This window comes from Haliotis asinina, chromosome 1 (assembly GCF_037392515.1).
Source record: "Haliotis asinina isolate JCU_RB_2024 chromosome 1, JCU_Hal_asi_v2, whole genome shotgun sequence".
Lineage (NCBI taxonomy): Eukaryota > Metazoa > Mollusca > Gastropoda > Lepetellida > Haliotidae > Haliotis > Haliotis asinina.
Window position 1 is genome coordinate 26,150,539 of NC_090280.1, and position 16,735 is coordinate 26,167,273.

At 38.2% G+C, this 16,735-nt stretch overlaps 1 protein-coding gene across 1 annotated transcript in view; it reads left to right on the forward strand.

Annotated features, from left to right (window-relative positions):
- The window catches only part of LOC137289409 (ATP-binding cassette sub-family C member 2-like), a 149,084-nt gene that overhangs the window by 12,327 nt on the left and 120,022 nt on the right, over nt 1-16,735 (forward strand). The window contains exons 4-5 of the mRNA XM_067820856.1: nt 13,910-14,058; nt 14,906-15,074. The gene's annotated coding sequence lies outside the window, so the exon portion shown is untranslated. The remainder of the gene's footprint in view (nt 1-13,909; nt 14,059-14,905; nt 15,075-16,735) is intronic.

Consider the following 16,735-nt stretch of genomic DNA (forward strand, 5'->3'; position numbering starts at 1 on the left):
TCTTCTAAATATTTCTGGAAAATTATTTGCTAATATATTAGAAAAGCATTTACGTGCCTGGGTTGATCTAAACGAACTGCTTGACGAGGCTCAAGCTGGTTTTAGACCCAATTATAGTACAACTGATAATTTATTTATATTACAGTCATTATGTACAAAGTACCTCTGCAGACCTAAAGGGAGATTCTATTGCGCTTTCATCGACTTTAAGAAAGCCTTTGATTTTGTTTACCGTAAGAAATTGCTATTTATGTTACATACCAAAGGATGCCAGGGCAAAATGTATAATATTTTAAGAAACGTGTATGACTCTGTTGCAGCCTGTGTTAGAACTCATTCAGGCAACACTGAATCGTTTAATACTTCCGCTGGTGTGCGACAAGGCTGTGTATTAAGCCCCGTACTCTTCATATTCTTTATTAATGAACTTGTAGATGATATGTATAAATCATGTAATAATGGAATATTTGTTACTCCCCAAATCAAAGATTTACTTTTACTTCTCTTTGCAGATGATATTGTTATGTTTTCATTTATGGTAAACGGACTGCAGAGACAGATAGATATTCTTCAAACATTTTGTGACACATGGGGACTAGAGTTGAATATGGAAAAATCTAATATAGTTGTCTTTAGAAATGGGGGTATAGTGGCACATTCGGAAAAATGGCTATTCCGGGGCAAAAGTATGAATGTTGTTTCATATTATAAATATTTGGGTCTTTTATTCTCTAGCCGATTAAATTGGTCCATGACATCTAAAACTCTTGCAGCACAAGCTAAGAAGGCATTATTTCCCATTTTCAAACTCTTTAAGGCTAATAAATTTATTTCATTTGACTCAGCTTGCTTACTTTTCGACACTAAAATAGCACCAATATTGTTATATGGATCTGAAATTTGGGGAGTAAACTACTTGTTTGGACCTGAAAAATATATTAGGGTCCTTAATGATAAGTCCCTTTTAAGAAATTTTTGTAAATTTATAATTTCTCTACATGCCTTAAAAATACAGCGTTATAGAAGAGATAAAAATACACTAGAAGATTTATCATGTTCTCAAATCTAATAACGATGACTCTATTAAATCAGCTGTCATTTTTATAAAACATTTGATGTCCATCCTTAAATTACATGCAAAACCATAATTTCGTGTCACGTGACCAATATTTGTTACAAGAAAAAATAACTGTACTATGGGCCACTGGGCCTTCACTACTGAATAAAACCTGTCTGTCTGTCTGTCTGTCATGTTACGTGAAAATATGATGTCCACAGGCACGTAGCAAGCCATTTGTTTCAGCCCGAAAGACTGCAAAGCTTTATATTTAGGTAGTTTTGAGTGTTGGTTCAGCTGTGATAGTAAATATTATGCGTAAATTTTGGTAGCTATGGTGGCTACCCTGGTTTATTATTTATGATAATAAAAACATACAGTTGATTTATTTGAATTCGTAAACTAAACACGGTGACTTTGCCTTTGGTAGAGAAATCTGAAATTCTTTTTACGTAAAAAAAACTTATTACACCTATTTACCCAAGTACACAGCAAATGCCTATATGTATTCCTTATGTAACGAAGTTCCGTTGGTATCCTCAAAACAGTTTCGGCCCATAAGTGTTTTCAGGCTCCATGCGACACAGAGATTATATCTTCCTTGCTGTAACTCGCGTTTGATGGTGGAAACCTACACGTGTTATTTGTCATCATTCTCAGGTATAATTAGTAGTAACACCACTTCGGTTACTCAACAAAGGTTCCCATTTGGCATTTTTCCTGTCTGGAGTTAATACTCAACATTATAAATTAAGGCGGCACCCGTGGCGAGCCACCTCCTCGTGGTGGGTGCTGGGTAATGCTAAGAGCTCGCCGACACCCCCGTCGTGGACCCGGGGGGATATTTGGTCCACCAACTCGTTTGCCGTGGGTTGCGTCCCGTGTCGGTGGAGGACGGGATCCTGGTGGTTGAGGGCACTGGGGCTTTTAACTGTGTTCCATTGCCCAACACACCACTTTGGCCCTGACTTCACCTAGACGGGTGGTCGAATGGGCCCGGTTCGACCAATCGGCTGGTCATGCCAAGCCCTGTGCATGGAGGATATGTATCATTGCACAAAGTTTATTTCGATTTTTACTTTCGGTCTTGGCTTATTTGTTCATTGAGCTTTTCGAAATTTAAAATGCATTTTTGAAGTTCTGAAATTTTGCCTAGAGTCTTTTGCCCAGAAGGCGGTGGCTCAGGGGCCAGTCTGGTAGATTAATTATTTCGAATTCTTCTGCTGGAGTATATCATCCGGGTATCCTTGGTGCTGTAAGCTGGAGGCCCGCTTGCTTTAGCATTGTCCTTGTGATACTCCGTGGTGGGTGGGGAGCTCGGATGATGAACCGTATTACACTAACCATGGCTTTTGAAACTCCAACAAAAAAAACAAAACGTCCACTTGATATTGACCCTGTTGATACTGACCATAGGCCGTCTACATCGATTGAGTATTGGCCACGTTTCATTGTGATTGAGACTCCTGACAAGACACCGTTGAAATTGAACCCCTTTGCTGTATCCAAAGGTATTCAAGGCATTGCTGGGGATGTGAAGAACATAAGACGCTTACGTTCGGGTGCCCTGCTAGTCGAGTGCGGGAAAAAGCAGCAAGCAACAAATCTGATGAATATTAAATCTTTCGTGGGCATTCCCGTCACGGTTTCTGCACACAAAACCTTGAATACAAGTAAAGGTATCGTGAGAGATAGAGATCGATTGTTTGATGACATGTCGGAACTTGATATAGGATCTGAAATGAAAGATCAAGGTGTACTATATGTCAAGCGCTTTTCAACTCGCAGAAACAACGAAACCGTCAAAACAAATACGTATCTGTTTACATTCTCATGTCCAAATGCTCCAAAATCAGTGAAGGCAGGCTACTGCAAGATACAAGTTGATACCTACATCCCCAACCCGCTCAGGTGTTTTAAATGCCAGAAATATGGACACGGTGTAAATACTTGCACATTGTCTGTTGTGTGTGCTCACTGTGGTGAGAAGACACACACAACAGAAGATTTTGACAGCGATTATAAAAAATGCACCAATTGCTCAGGCGACCATTCGTCCTTTTCTAAACAGTGTCCTATTTGGAAAGAGCAAATGGAGATCAATAAAATAAAATTTACTCAAAATATCTCTTTTTCGGAGGCCAAAAAACTGGTAAAGAGATCTGATCTTCCACAAACTTATGCTACAGTAGCAAAAACATCATCGGGATCTAAATCTAACACTACATCAACCACAGGATGCCAAACTACCTTGACTTGGGTAAATTGCGATTCTCCACAGCTTTTCTACCCAGCTATATCATCACAGACTGAGGAATCACTTCCTAGTACCTCAAAGTCTTCTTCTGATCACAAATCATCATCTCAGGCACACTCAAAGTCTCAATCCACAGCTGATAGTCAACCTTCGTCAGTTTAATGCATATCACTGTTTTGCACCTCCGGGTGATCGGGCCACTGGCGGATCATCCATTCTAGTCAAACAAAACGTTATTCAAAGCCCTGTTTCACTTAATACTAATATGCAGGCTGTTGCAGTGAGAATTACTTTACATGTAGCGTTTATGCTATGCTTTCTTTATATTTCTCCGTCGACGACGTTTGCCAAAACTGATCTTCAAGCTTTATATGATCAACTCCCGAAGCCCTGTATTATTATGGGAGATTTAAATGGGCACAACCCACTCTGGGGTAGTGTGACTACAACCACTAAAGGGAAATTGTTGGAGGACTTTTGTTCTGACAATGACTTATGTATTTATAATGATGGTTCCAACACATATTTACAACCTGGGACAGCGACCTATTCTGCTCTTGACTTGTCATTGACAAATTCAGAACTACTAAATGAATTCGAATGGTCAGTCCACAATGACCTCTGTGGAAGTGACCATTTTCCTACTATGTTAAAAGCTGTAACTCCATCTGATGTTCCTCCATCATCAAGGCGAAATTTTAAAAAGGCTAACTGGGCTTTATATGAAACACTGTGTGCTGAAAAACTTAAACCTGAACGTTTTATTGACGTTCTCGATGCTATTAAATGCTTTTCTGATGAACTGAATTCCATAGCTGATGAGTGTATACCAAAGTCCTCTGTAGTTCCACACATAAGAAAACAATGGTTCAACGATGAGTGCAAACAAGCTAGGAAGGCAAGGAAAAAAGCAGAACATTATTTCCGTCGCCATCCTATGGTGCATAATTTAAATAAATTTAAAATTTCAAATGCTAAAACACGGCGTACTTTTAGACAGAACAAACGCCAATCTTGGCAAGAATTATGTATCTAAAATAAATTCTCGGACACCCATGTCCAAGGTATGGAACATGGTCCAGAAAATCAAAGGCAAAGGTACTAAATCTACTGTCCATCATCTTAAACATCGAGATCAATTACTTACTGATAAATCAGATATTGCGAATAAACTGGGCGACACTCTTGCTAAACATTCTTCCTCTTCTAATTATGTACCTAAATTTCAGCAGTATCAAAAACAACAAGAAAAGAAAACTATTAATTTCAATTCTGATAATGGGGAAGATTATAATGAAACGTTTTCTATTCATGAACTCCATACTGCTCTTGATCAAGCTCATGACACTGCTACAGGAGCTGATAACATACATTATCAACTCCTGAAGCACTTACCAGAAACCTGTTTAGAGACGCTCTTATCTATTTTTGATGATATTTGGACTTCCGGGAAATTTCCTTCTTCATGGCGTGATGCCATAGTAGTACCAATACCTAAACCTGGATCAAAACGGATCCGTCCAATTATCATCCGATTTCATTAACTAGCTGTGTTTGCAAGACCATGGAACGCATGATAATAATCGACTTGTTTGGTACTTGGAAACCAATAACCTAATCACAGATATACAGTGTGGTTTCCGTAAAAATAGAAGTACTGTCGATCACTTAGTGCGACTGGAATCATTTGTGAAAAACGCACTAATTCATAAACAACATGCTGTGTCTATCTTTTTTGATCTAGAAAAAGCATATGACACAACCTGGAAATATGGCATTTTGAGAGATCTACATGATTTCGGTTTGCGAGGTCGTTTGCCTCAATTCATAGCCAACTTTTTAAATAACAGACAATTTCAAGTTCGCGTAGGTTCTACTCTGTCTGATCATTATAATCAGGATCAGGGTATTCCACAAGGCAGTATTTTGTCAGTCACACTTTTTAGTATCAAGATAAATAGTTTGTCAAAAGTTTTAAACGATTCAATTGATGGATCATTATTTGTGGATGATTTTAACATTTCTTGTCGTGGTAAAAATATGCATATTATTGAACGGCAACTGCAGCTGTGTTTAAATAAAATAGATAAATGGTGTCTTGAAAACGGCTTTAAAGTTTCTAAATCCAAAACTAATTGTATACACTTTTGTAGAAAATATAAACCGCATAAAGATCCTGAACTGTTTCTAAATGGATCTCCCATAAAAGTTGTAAAGGAGGCAAAGTTCTTGGGAATAATTTTTGACTCGCATTTAACGTTTCTACCACATATCAAATCCCTCAAAACTAAATGCCTGAAGGCACTTGACTTGTTGAAAGTCGTTTCAAATTCTAAGTGGGGAGGGGATCATGCTACCCTCCTGCAGCTTTATCGATCACTGATCCGGTCAAAACTTGATTATGGCTTCATTGTATATGGTGGAGCCTGTAAAAGCAACCTCAGGCTATTAGATTCTGTCCACCACCAAGGTCTAAGATTTTGTCTTGGATCTTTTAGAACCTCACCTATTGCCAGTCTCTACGTTGAGCCTGATGAATCATCTCTTTCACAACGCCGTATAAAATTGTCTTTACAATACATTACTAAATTATATTCTAATAAATCTAACCCAGCCTATGACTGTGTGTTCAATCCGCTTTATGAACATTTGTACGACAAGAGGCCTTCTCTTGTTCCACCTCTAGGACACAGAATTAAACCCTTTCTTTCTTCGGCCGGCATTGAGCTGGAAAACATAGCTCCCTCCCGTCTCCTTTCTTCTCTTCCGTGGCAGTTGGTTAGGCCACAAGTTGACCTAACTTTAACTTTATTTAAAAAATCAGAAACTAATGAATTACAATATAAACAAGAATATCATCAATTAAAAACTAAATATAGCAATTATAAATCCGTATTTACAGATGGGTCCAAGGACGGTGGCGGAGTAGCTTGTGCCACTGTCATTGGATCGAGAACAATATCTTCTAGACTTCCAGATAACAGCTCTATTTTTGCTGCTGAAGCTAAAGCCATGTTAACTGCTCTTAAATATATTCAAAGACACCCTAAACATAAACAATATATAATCTATTCCGACTCTCTTTCTTGCCTTCAGGCGATTAAAAATCTTTCTTGTAAACATCCACTTTTAATTGAAATTATTGAACTGTATAATAATCTTGCTACTGGCAAATACGACATCGGGCACCCGTGGCGAGTCACCTCCTCGTGGTGGGTGCTGGGTAACGCCAAGAGCTCGCCGACACCCCCGTAGTGGACCCGGGGGGGGATATTTGGTCCACCAACCCGTTTGCCGTGGGTTGCGGCCCTGTGTCGGCGGAGGAGGGGATCCTGGTGGTTGAGGGCAATAGGGGCCTGCAATCGTGTTCCTTTTGCTCAATACACCACTTTGGCCCTGACTTCGCCTAGACGGGTGGTCGAATGGGCTCGATCTCAATGGTCATAACCCATTATGGGGAAGTCCTGATACCAACAGTAAAGGGAAAGTTCTTGAAGAATTTATATCTGATAATAATTTATGTATATTCAATGATGGCTCTGACACATATTTGCATCCTGCAACGGGAACATATTCGTCTTTAGACCTGTCACTCACTGATTCAAACGTTTATAATGAGTTTGAATGGTCAGTCCATAATGATCTTTGTGGTAGTGACCATTTTCCTACAGTACTTACAGCAATTAACCCTTCCGATGATCCGCCTGTAACAAGATGGAATTTTTCAAAGGCTAATTGGCCATTATTTCAGGCCACCTGCCTTATGGAACTTAAACCAGACCTTTTCATGGATGTCCCTGATCCAATTAAAATGTTCTCTGACAAACTAAAACATATAGCTGATGAAACTATTCCTAAGTCCTCTGTAAATCCGCACATCCGTAAACCATGGTTTAATGATGAATGCAAACAGGCTAGGAAGAAGAGGAAGAAAGCAGAGAAATATTTTCGTCTTCATCCCACTGTTCATAACTTAAATAATGTAAAAATCAGTTACGCTAAAGCTCGACGAACGTTTAAACACATTAAACGTCATACTTGGAAAAATTACGTTTCCAAAATAAATTCCCGTACTCCTATGTCAAGGGTATGGAATATGATCCAAAAAATTAAAGGCAAGGGTTTCAAATCCAGCAGTATTCAGCATCTCAAAAATGATAATAACATACTAACTGAAAAATCTGATATTGCAAACAAGTTGGGTGAAACTTTGGCTAAACATTCATCCTCCTCAAATTATCATCCAAAATTCTTTTCAAATACACCAAGAGAAGAAACCAGTAAATTTTAAATCTGATAATGGTGAAGATTATAATGAGGTATTTTCATTACATGAACTTCATACTGCGCTATCACAGGCTCACGATACTGCAACAGGGCCTGATGATATCCATTACCAACTCTTAAAACACTTGCCTGAATCATGTCTCGAAACGTTACTTGGCATTTTTGACCATATTTGGATAACACAACATTTTCCCCCTTCATGGCGAAAAGCCATAGTTGTTCCTATTCCAAAGCCTGGGAGGGATCATACAGATCCATCAAATTTCCGACCTATTTCCTTAACTAGCTGTGTTTGCAAAACCATGGAGCGAATGGTAAATAATCGCTTAGTTTGGTTTTTGGAAACCAACAGTCTGATTACTGATATACAATGTGGTTTTCGTAAAAACCGAAGCACAACTGACCACTTGGTTCGTTTGGAATCATTTGTAAAAAATTCTTTCATTAAAAAACAACATGCAGTTTCAATCTTTTTTGATCTCGAAAAAGCATATGATACTACTTGGAATTTTGAAAGATTTACATTCTTTTGGGTTGAGAGGTCGCTTGCCTCAGTTTATATCCAATTTCTTAAATGACAGACAGTTTCAAGTACGTGTGGGAACAACCCTCTCAGACTACATGCATCAAGATCAGGGTGTTCCACAAGGCAGTATTTTGTCTGTGACTTTATTTAGTATTAAAATCAATAGTCTTTCTAAGGTTTTAAGTGATTCAGTAGATGGATCACTATTTGTGGATGATTTTAATGTTTCTTGTAGAGGTAGAAATATGCATACAATAGAGAGGCAATTACAAATTTGTCTCAATAAAATTGAAAAATGGTCTCTTGAAAACGGGTTTAAATTTTCGATAACAAAAACAAATTGTTTGCATTTCTGCAGAAAGTATAAACCGCATAAAGATCCAGAACTATTTTTAAATGGCACCCCCATCAAAGTAGTAAAGGAGGCCAGGTTCTTGGGTCTTATTTTCGACTCACATCTAACTTTTCTACCCCACATTAAATCCCTTAAAACTAAATGCCTGAAGGCACTTGATCTGTTAAAATTTGTTTCCAATTCAAAGTGGGGAGGAGACCAAACTACCCTACTCCACTTATACAGATCTCTCATCCGTTCGAAACTTGATTACGGCTCCATCGTTTATGGTGGAGCCTGTAAAAACAACCTCAAAATACTTGATTCTATCCACCATCAAGGTCTAAGACTATGTCTTGGGTCATTTAGAACTTCTCCTATTGACAGTCTTTACGTCGAGGCCGATGAGCCATCTCTTACTCAACGACGTATAAAACTCTCCTTACAGTATATAACAAAACTGTATTCTAATGAGGCCAACCCTGCGTTTAACTGTGTTTTTAATCCTCTTTATGTGGATTTATACAATAAAAAGACTTCTCTTGTTCCGCCTCTGGGACTTAGAGTAAAACCTTTTCTGTCTGCTTGCGGCATTGAGCTAGAAAATATATCTCCTTCCCGTTTACTTTCGTCTCCACCTTGGCATTTAGTTAGACCCGAAGTTGACCTAACACTGACGAGGTTTAAAAAATCAGAAACAAATGAATTACAATATAAACAAGAATATAATCAATTAAAAAGTAACTATAATACATACAAATCTTTATTTACAGATGGGTCCAAGGATGGTGGCGCAGTGACTTGTGCCACTGTCATTGGATCCAGAACAATATCTTTCAGATTACCAGATAATAGTTCTATTTTCACAGCAGAAGCAAACGCCATATTAACGGCTCTTAAATATATTCAAAGACATCCTACACATAAACAGTATATTATCTATTCCGATTCTCTTTCTTGCCTCCAGGCAATTAAAAACCTCTCATGTAAACATCCACTTGTAATTGAAATTATTGAATTGCATAATGATCTTGCCACTGGCCAATACGACATCGTCTTTTGTTGGTTACCCAGCCACGTAGGCATTTCCGGGAACACAATGGCTAATCTTGCTGCCAAGGCAGCTCTCAACAAATCTGTGACACCACTTCTTATTCCATACTCTGATTATAAAGCTACAATTAGATCGTATATCCGTGATCTGATGCAATAGAGGTGGGACACCCAAATGGGTGTAAATAAATTACATGCAATAAAATCTTATATTGGTTATACCCACTTGGGTTGTCAGTCCAGATTTGAGGAGGTCATTATGAGGCGATGTCGTATTGGCCATACGAGATATACTCATGAATACCTTTTGAAAGGTGAGGATCCTCCATTCTGCATCCCTTGTGATGAAAGAATCACAGTCAAGCATATCTTGCTTGACTGTGTTGAGTATTCCATCACAAGGGATCAGTATTTTAATTCACAAACTATGAAGGATCTTTTTAGCAATATTAGCCCTCATTTAATTATTGCGTTTTTAAAGGAATTAGATTTGTTAATTGAACTGTAAATAGATAAATATTTTAAAATTGGAAGATTAAATTAGAAACTCAAATCGTTCGTGGCTGTACCCTCAAAGGGGGTTGAAGTACCGTAAAACAATTGTCCTCCTGAGAGGGTACATAAGTCCAAAAACATTTGAAGCAAATTTCAGTTTTCCATCTTTTTAATCGTAGAATAAGTGTGTTTTTAGTTTATGGCTAGATTTGTCTACAATTGCTAACAGCTGAGGGGATGATGTAAATCCAACTAGGGTCCATGCAGGAAGCAAATGTACTGTAAGTCCCCATGGTCCCTAGTATGGTGATCTACCTTCAGTTGTTGGCAACCTATAGCTCATTTTTATATTGTACTGTCCTCTATAGATGCATTGTTTTAGGTCTATTCACTAGTTTTACATTCTACTCTGTGATATTCTAGTTAGTTTTACTGTCCTTCGTCGACAGGGTTTTACAATGTAAGTGCTATTAATTCATTTGTATTATCCTAATTACTCATTAAATGCTCTCGTCACGATATGGCTGCAATATTGCCGATGTGACGTTAAATATTAACTCACTCACTCACTCACCCAATACGACATCGTCTTCTGTTGGTTACCCAGCCATGTAGGCATTTCTGGTAACGCAATGGCCGATCTTGCTGCCAAGACAGCACTCAACAAATCTGTGACACCACTTCTTATTCCCTACTCTGATTATAAAGCTACCATTAGATCTTATATCCGTGATCTGATGCAGAAGAAGTGGGACACCCAAGTTGGTATAAATAAATTACATGAGATAAAACCTTACATTGGTTATACCCACTTGGGTTGTCAGTCCAGATTTGAAGAGGTCATACTACGACGATGTCGTATTGGCCACACTAGATATACTCATGCATACCTGTTAAAAGGTGAGGATCCTCCATTTTGTATCCCTTGTGATGAGAGAGTCACGGTCAAGCATATTCTGCTTGACTGTGTCGAATTCTCCATCACAAGGGATATGTATTTTACAGTTAAAACGATGAAGGATCTTTTTAACAGCGTTAGTTTTCATTTAATTATTGGTTTTTTAAAAGAAATTGATTTTTTGATTGAGTTTTGAGCAATATGTTTCTGTAAAAAGATGTATTTTAATAATTGGTAGTTTGGATTCGTAACTAGAATTGAAATTCGATGTAAATTTAAGTCTACCAGGCTTTTTAATCGTAGTATTCCTGTTGTTTTAATTTTGGCTAGCATATTGTACACTCGCCAGCGGCTGAAGGGATGGTGTAAATCCAACTAGGGTCCATGCAGGTAGCAAAGGTACTGTACGTCCCCATGGTCCCTAGTATGGTGATCTACCTTCTGTTGCTGGCGATCTATAGCCTGTTTTTATATTGTATTGTCTAAATATTGATATTAGTTTTAACTTTCCATGCTAGTTTTAATTCAAATTGTGATACTGTAGTTGTTTTACTGTCCTTTGTCGACAGGTTTTATAAGACACATATATTCCTTTTCAGTGGTTTGTTCCCGTCACGATATGGCTGAAATATTGCCGATGTGACATTAAATATTAACTCACTCACTCACTATAAATTAAGGTCTGTAATAGCACATTTACTGTATGTTATGTAATATGTGCATGTACGTGATGCAAGAGAGTTTATCAACTGAGTTACAAAAACAAACATCGATCAAAGGATTACCCGATAGCACACTGATTGATTAATTACTACCAAGTGCCTGGGACCTGATAAATTAATCTCATCTATCTGTCTACATTCTATCTATGTAATTCATGTTAGCCAATCTACCCGTGTACATCCTTATCTACTTGTGTTTGTACATCATCAACTCCCATGTAAACATGCTCATCTACCCTCATGTAAATCATGTACATCATCCTTAATCCCCAATCTTGTGTTATGTAAACATCATCCTATCATGTACATCGTCCCTATCCCCTATCTGTGTTATGTAAACATATCCTATCATCTGTAATGTATTACCATTGGCTTCCATCATTGTTATCATAACTGTCGGCTTCCTATCAGTGCTTGTTTATACTGGCTTCCAGCTTTCGTCAATTCATTCCACTTGTTACTTTGTTATTGTTTTACCTGTACATATAATATAGCTTTGTACCCCATTCTCAATCACCTGATGAAGGAGTAACCATTAACTCCGAAACGTTGTGTTCTCATATAAAGAACCTGATATCCATAAAAACCTTGATTCTTATGTATTTTACTTCTAAATGCCCTTCAAACACTAGAGAATGACTCGTTTAACCTTCTTGGCATCCTTAGACAGTTTGGCCAGAATGTTTAGCCTTCTGTTGCAATTCATGGAGACACTGGCCTAACCGATAAGACACATAGTTGTCTCTACCAATTCCAACAGTTCAAATATATCTAAATCGGCAGGAGATTCACCCCTGCGGATAATGTCAAGATAATGCCACAAGTGAGAAAGTGGCACCATGGAATTCAGAATCCGCCTCTGAATAAACTGAAGGGATTGATCATATTTTTTCCCAAAAGACTTTCCCTTTGCCTCACATCATCTAAATAGGGATCAAGAGAAGACGTCTGCAGACATTCCTCTGAAGGGACAGGGAAATCTTCATACGTCCAGACCATTCACGTGGTCCTTTGACATAACCTTGTCGGCAGATTAATGCGCCTCTGCGTGCACATTTTTCTGCTCAGATAAATCCTCTGGGTCTTGTACAGACCCTTTGATAGGAGGATATTGACTCATGCTATTCTACACAAGTCTACAATATCAAAACTTACGAAAGGACTAACTCACAGGTCTATTCAATAGAGGTCCTTATAAAGAAGAGTTTATAGGTAATTCGCCTCGTTAGATGTCGCATATTGAGTCTTCACTAGCTCTAAATATGGCCTACTTCCGGGTTTCATGTTGAAGACACCCATATCACATCTACTATGTTTATGACGTGAAATTGCGGCTTCGTTGACAAGGGTATACAGGATTTTGAGAGGACTCTTAGCTTGATTCAGGGATCATTTGTGCATAAATATGGGATATAAGTAATCAGAATAATTCTGACTATCTGTGTATTGTTATGTGTTTTTTTCGTTTACATTGTAAATAACAGAAGTAGTCAGAAAGTACTGTTGTCGCTCTGCGTGATTTTGCGTCAGTCATGGCATCACGCTGCCTGGAAACTTGGACAGTTTCTTATAAATTTTGAAATCACTGCATTGTATCTATTTTTAATTGGCTATTTCTTGCTTCAATACTCTTCCCCTGCATATTCTAAACGTACTGATCTATTGATGCAGGTATCAGACAGCTGGAAGTCCGAAAATTTTCGAAAATGATACGTAATGTAAAATTGGAATTTGGAGTTTTATATAGACAATTGGTATTGGTGACAAAGACCATTTGTAATTTTGATTCTAAGATGACAGCACTGATATTAGTGATCAGTGTGCTACTTTCGAAATTCAGTAACCCCAGTAATATCCGATTCTCATTAATTCTGTTATGGATAAAAACATTTGTCATCCCAAAAGTCGTAAGAAATCCTCTCAGAACCAGCAAAACACAACTCTGACAAGTCTAAAATTTACAATATTATGTACTGAGCAGTCAAATAATAAGATACAAAGATTCACAACAGAGGTTTCATATACAATGCAACTGAGTCAAATCTAAAGTAATGGGTCACAAATATAATATCAACTCACCAACGTCTTGGTTTGAGAGTGAGAAACATTTATACTGAATGAAACGGCGAGCGGTCAGGCAGCGGCCATGTAGGTCAAGCGTTGACAAATGCAGGCAGATTGATGTACTCGAGTTATCTGTGTGTGAACACAGTAACCAGCCTTCATATGCAGTCACAGTTTCTTGGTCATCATCTTTGTTCGTCTTTTCCAAACTTGCAGATGCCAACAACCAATCAGAGGTGGTAACTTGTTGCATTGGCGACGATGCTAAGTTTCCCTGGACAGGTGACGTTCCTCCATTCATTGTCATCGAATGGTATTTTAACAATACAGTGATTGCACAGACGTACCGTGGATCTTTGTCACAGGTAAGTAAACATCTTGAAACATAATGATATTAATATCTATTTTTCCATATATCCCATGATTCATAATGATTGCCACGAAAAAAGGTTGCACCATATACATTGACTGGCACATTTAGGAAAGGGGTAGTTGATTTCCTGCGATCAAATTGAGTCACACTGGTTTGTGATTTCATGGAAGTTTTATGCAGACAGACATGTTCAGTATGTCTGCGAGTATGTCACGAGTTGTCTGCGCTAATAGGAATAATTAGACGCTAAATATAACATTCTATATATGTATTATCTGATTTACAGTTTTGATGGCATAAATAATGTTTGAGTCATTATTGTAATGCAACGACAGAAACAAAATGCATTGAAATTTATCAACGGAAACAGCAGCCACGACATGTCATGATGTAATGTATTGTTTCCAAATATATAGGGTCAAGGGTAAATAGACGGCCAGTGATGGAAGACAACATGACTTTGAGTATCGAATCCACTGCATGGATTTACAAAGCTGCTTCAGACTGTGGAGACATATGTTTCATCTACCTGCCACCATGTAAATATTGGATACACACTATTGATCGATGGCATAGGGCATGTATTGGTGCCCAAACTCCCAAACATTTGGCAAAATTGGTAAATCGTGAGCGCGTGGCTGAGTTAGTGTGGTTCTACGCTGCATTTAGCAATATTCCAGCAATATCAGGAGGATACCAGAAACGGGATTCAACCTTGTACCCATCGAATAAATGTCTGCGGCGTGACGACGTTTAACCACTGGCCTAAATCCAACCCCATCCTCTACCCTTGTAGACGTTTGCCTCCCTTCAAATGCATTTCACTCTTTCTTTTACAGGACACTTTGATAATCAAAGAAGACTACAAAGACCGTTTCCATCTGACTAGGACAGGCGACGCTGGATTTTACATAACGAATGCGAGGGAAAATGACACAGGAGAGTACAAATGCGTCGTAACCATGCAAGGCACTGGTTATCGCCGTGAACAACCTTTAAAAGTTATAGGTAATTTTTGTATTCAGCAAACGAATGTTTGAACGAATTTTAAGAGTGAGTCAAGTCTACCAAAACAACCATATATCGTTCTTATTGCCATAAAGTATCGGGTTTCAATACACAGACAAATCAACCTGTACAGAAAACCAGTACGAGTAACTCTTAAGACTACATAGAGAACGCCAAAGCACTTAATTTGCTATTTCGCCTTTTGAACTATAGATTGTAAAAGGGGTAACCAGTGCCCAGAAAAAACTGAAAACTATGTGGGGTACGATATCCAACTGTGAGACAAACATACTACGAAGAGTAGCTGTTAACGGGAGAATAGGATAAAAGAAGATATGCATGAGATACGTGCCCCAAGCTTTGATGGTGACGCTATCTGAGAAAAAAAACAAAGTAAATTTTGCACATTTAATTTGTGCTCATTTTGTTGACGTTCACCAGCTAATGAGGAGTGGATTGCTGGAGTGCATTTCATGATATGCAAGTTTCGTCGTTTTCAACTCCCTATATATTGGCAGTTAGGGAAACCACATAACATGAGCACAAAACATATGGGAAGTGTGAAATAATTCAGAGGCTCGTTTTTATAATTCCGAGTATTTAAATAACTTAAATCGCATTTTGTGATTGTTTAACAAATACTCAAAATATGTATCATCAATTTGACCAGAGCACAACTATTAGAATATTGCTCCCTTTGTTTACTTAACGGCTCTCATATTTCCAGTTGAGTGTTTTCAGTAAAGAGATCTTGCCTGCATGCTTCCGAGATATACATATTTTCGACATATTTAGGTAATGTAGCTATATATTGCTACGAGTTTCAAAACTTTATATCTACATATAACTTATAAACCTATAAACTTAAACACTTAGCTTACATTTCACTTCACTGGGGATATTCTATTTTGACGTTTCTTGGTGTCATTTATGCTTTTTACAGTGTTCTCATTTTAATTTTCAACGGGTTTATGGCAGCAATAATGTACATGCAAGATAACTGGTAGACATACAGTACACTATGTTGTTTGTACTCACCACACATCTCCCCACTTTGATATAATTTTAACCTGATCTATGTACCTATACTGGGACTTAAAACAACTGATATGAAACAAATCCTAGTTGCAATAGCTGCGATGTGTGTGTGTGTGTGTGTGTGTGTGTGTGTGTGTGTGTGTGTGTGTGTGTGTGTGTGTGTGTGTGTGTGTGTGTGTGTGTGTGTGTGTGTGTGTGTGTGTGTGTGTGTGTGTGTGTGTGTGTGTGTGTGTGTGTGTGTGTGTGTGTGTGTGTGTGTGTGTGTGTGTGTGTGTGTGTGTGTGTGTGTGTGTGTGTGTGTGTGTGTGTGTGTGTGTGTGTGTGTGTGTGTGTGTGTGTGTGTGTGTGTGTGTGTGTGTGTGTGTGTGTGTGTGTGTGTGTGTGTGTGTGTGTGTGTGTGTGTGCCCGAGGTTACTGGTAATACTACTCCAGTATCGTTGACATCGATTGTGACAAAGGGTTTTGCTTCAAGCGGTGCATCTTTCTCCTGATTACCAACACCAAAAGTCAAATTTACGAAGGTCGTTGCAACATTACGATTCCTATACAGCGTATCTATTGTGGGCAACCATATTCCTGTGACATGAAAGGATATACACGTTGAAGGGTTTTTTTTACATTTA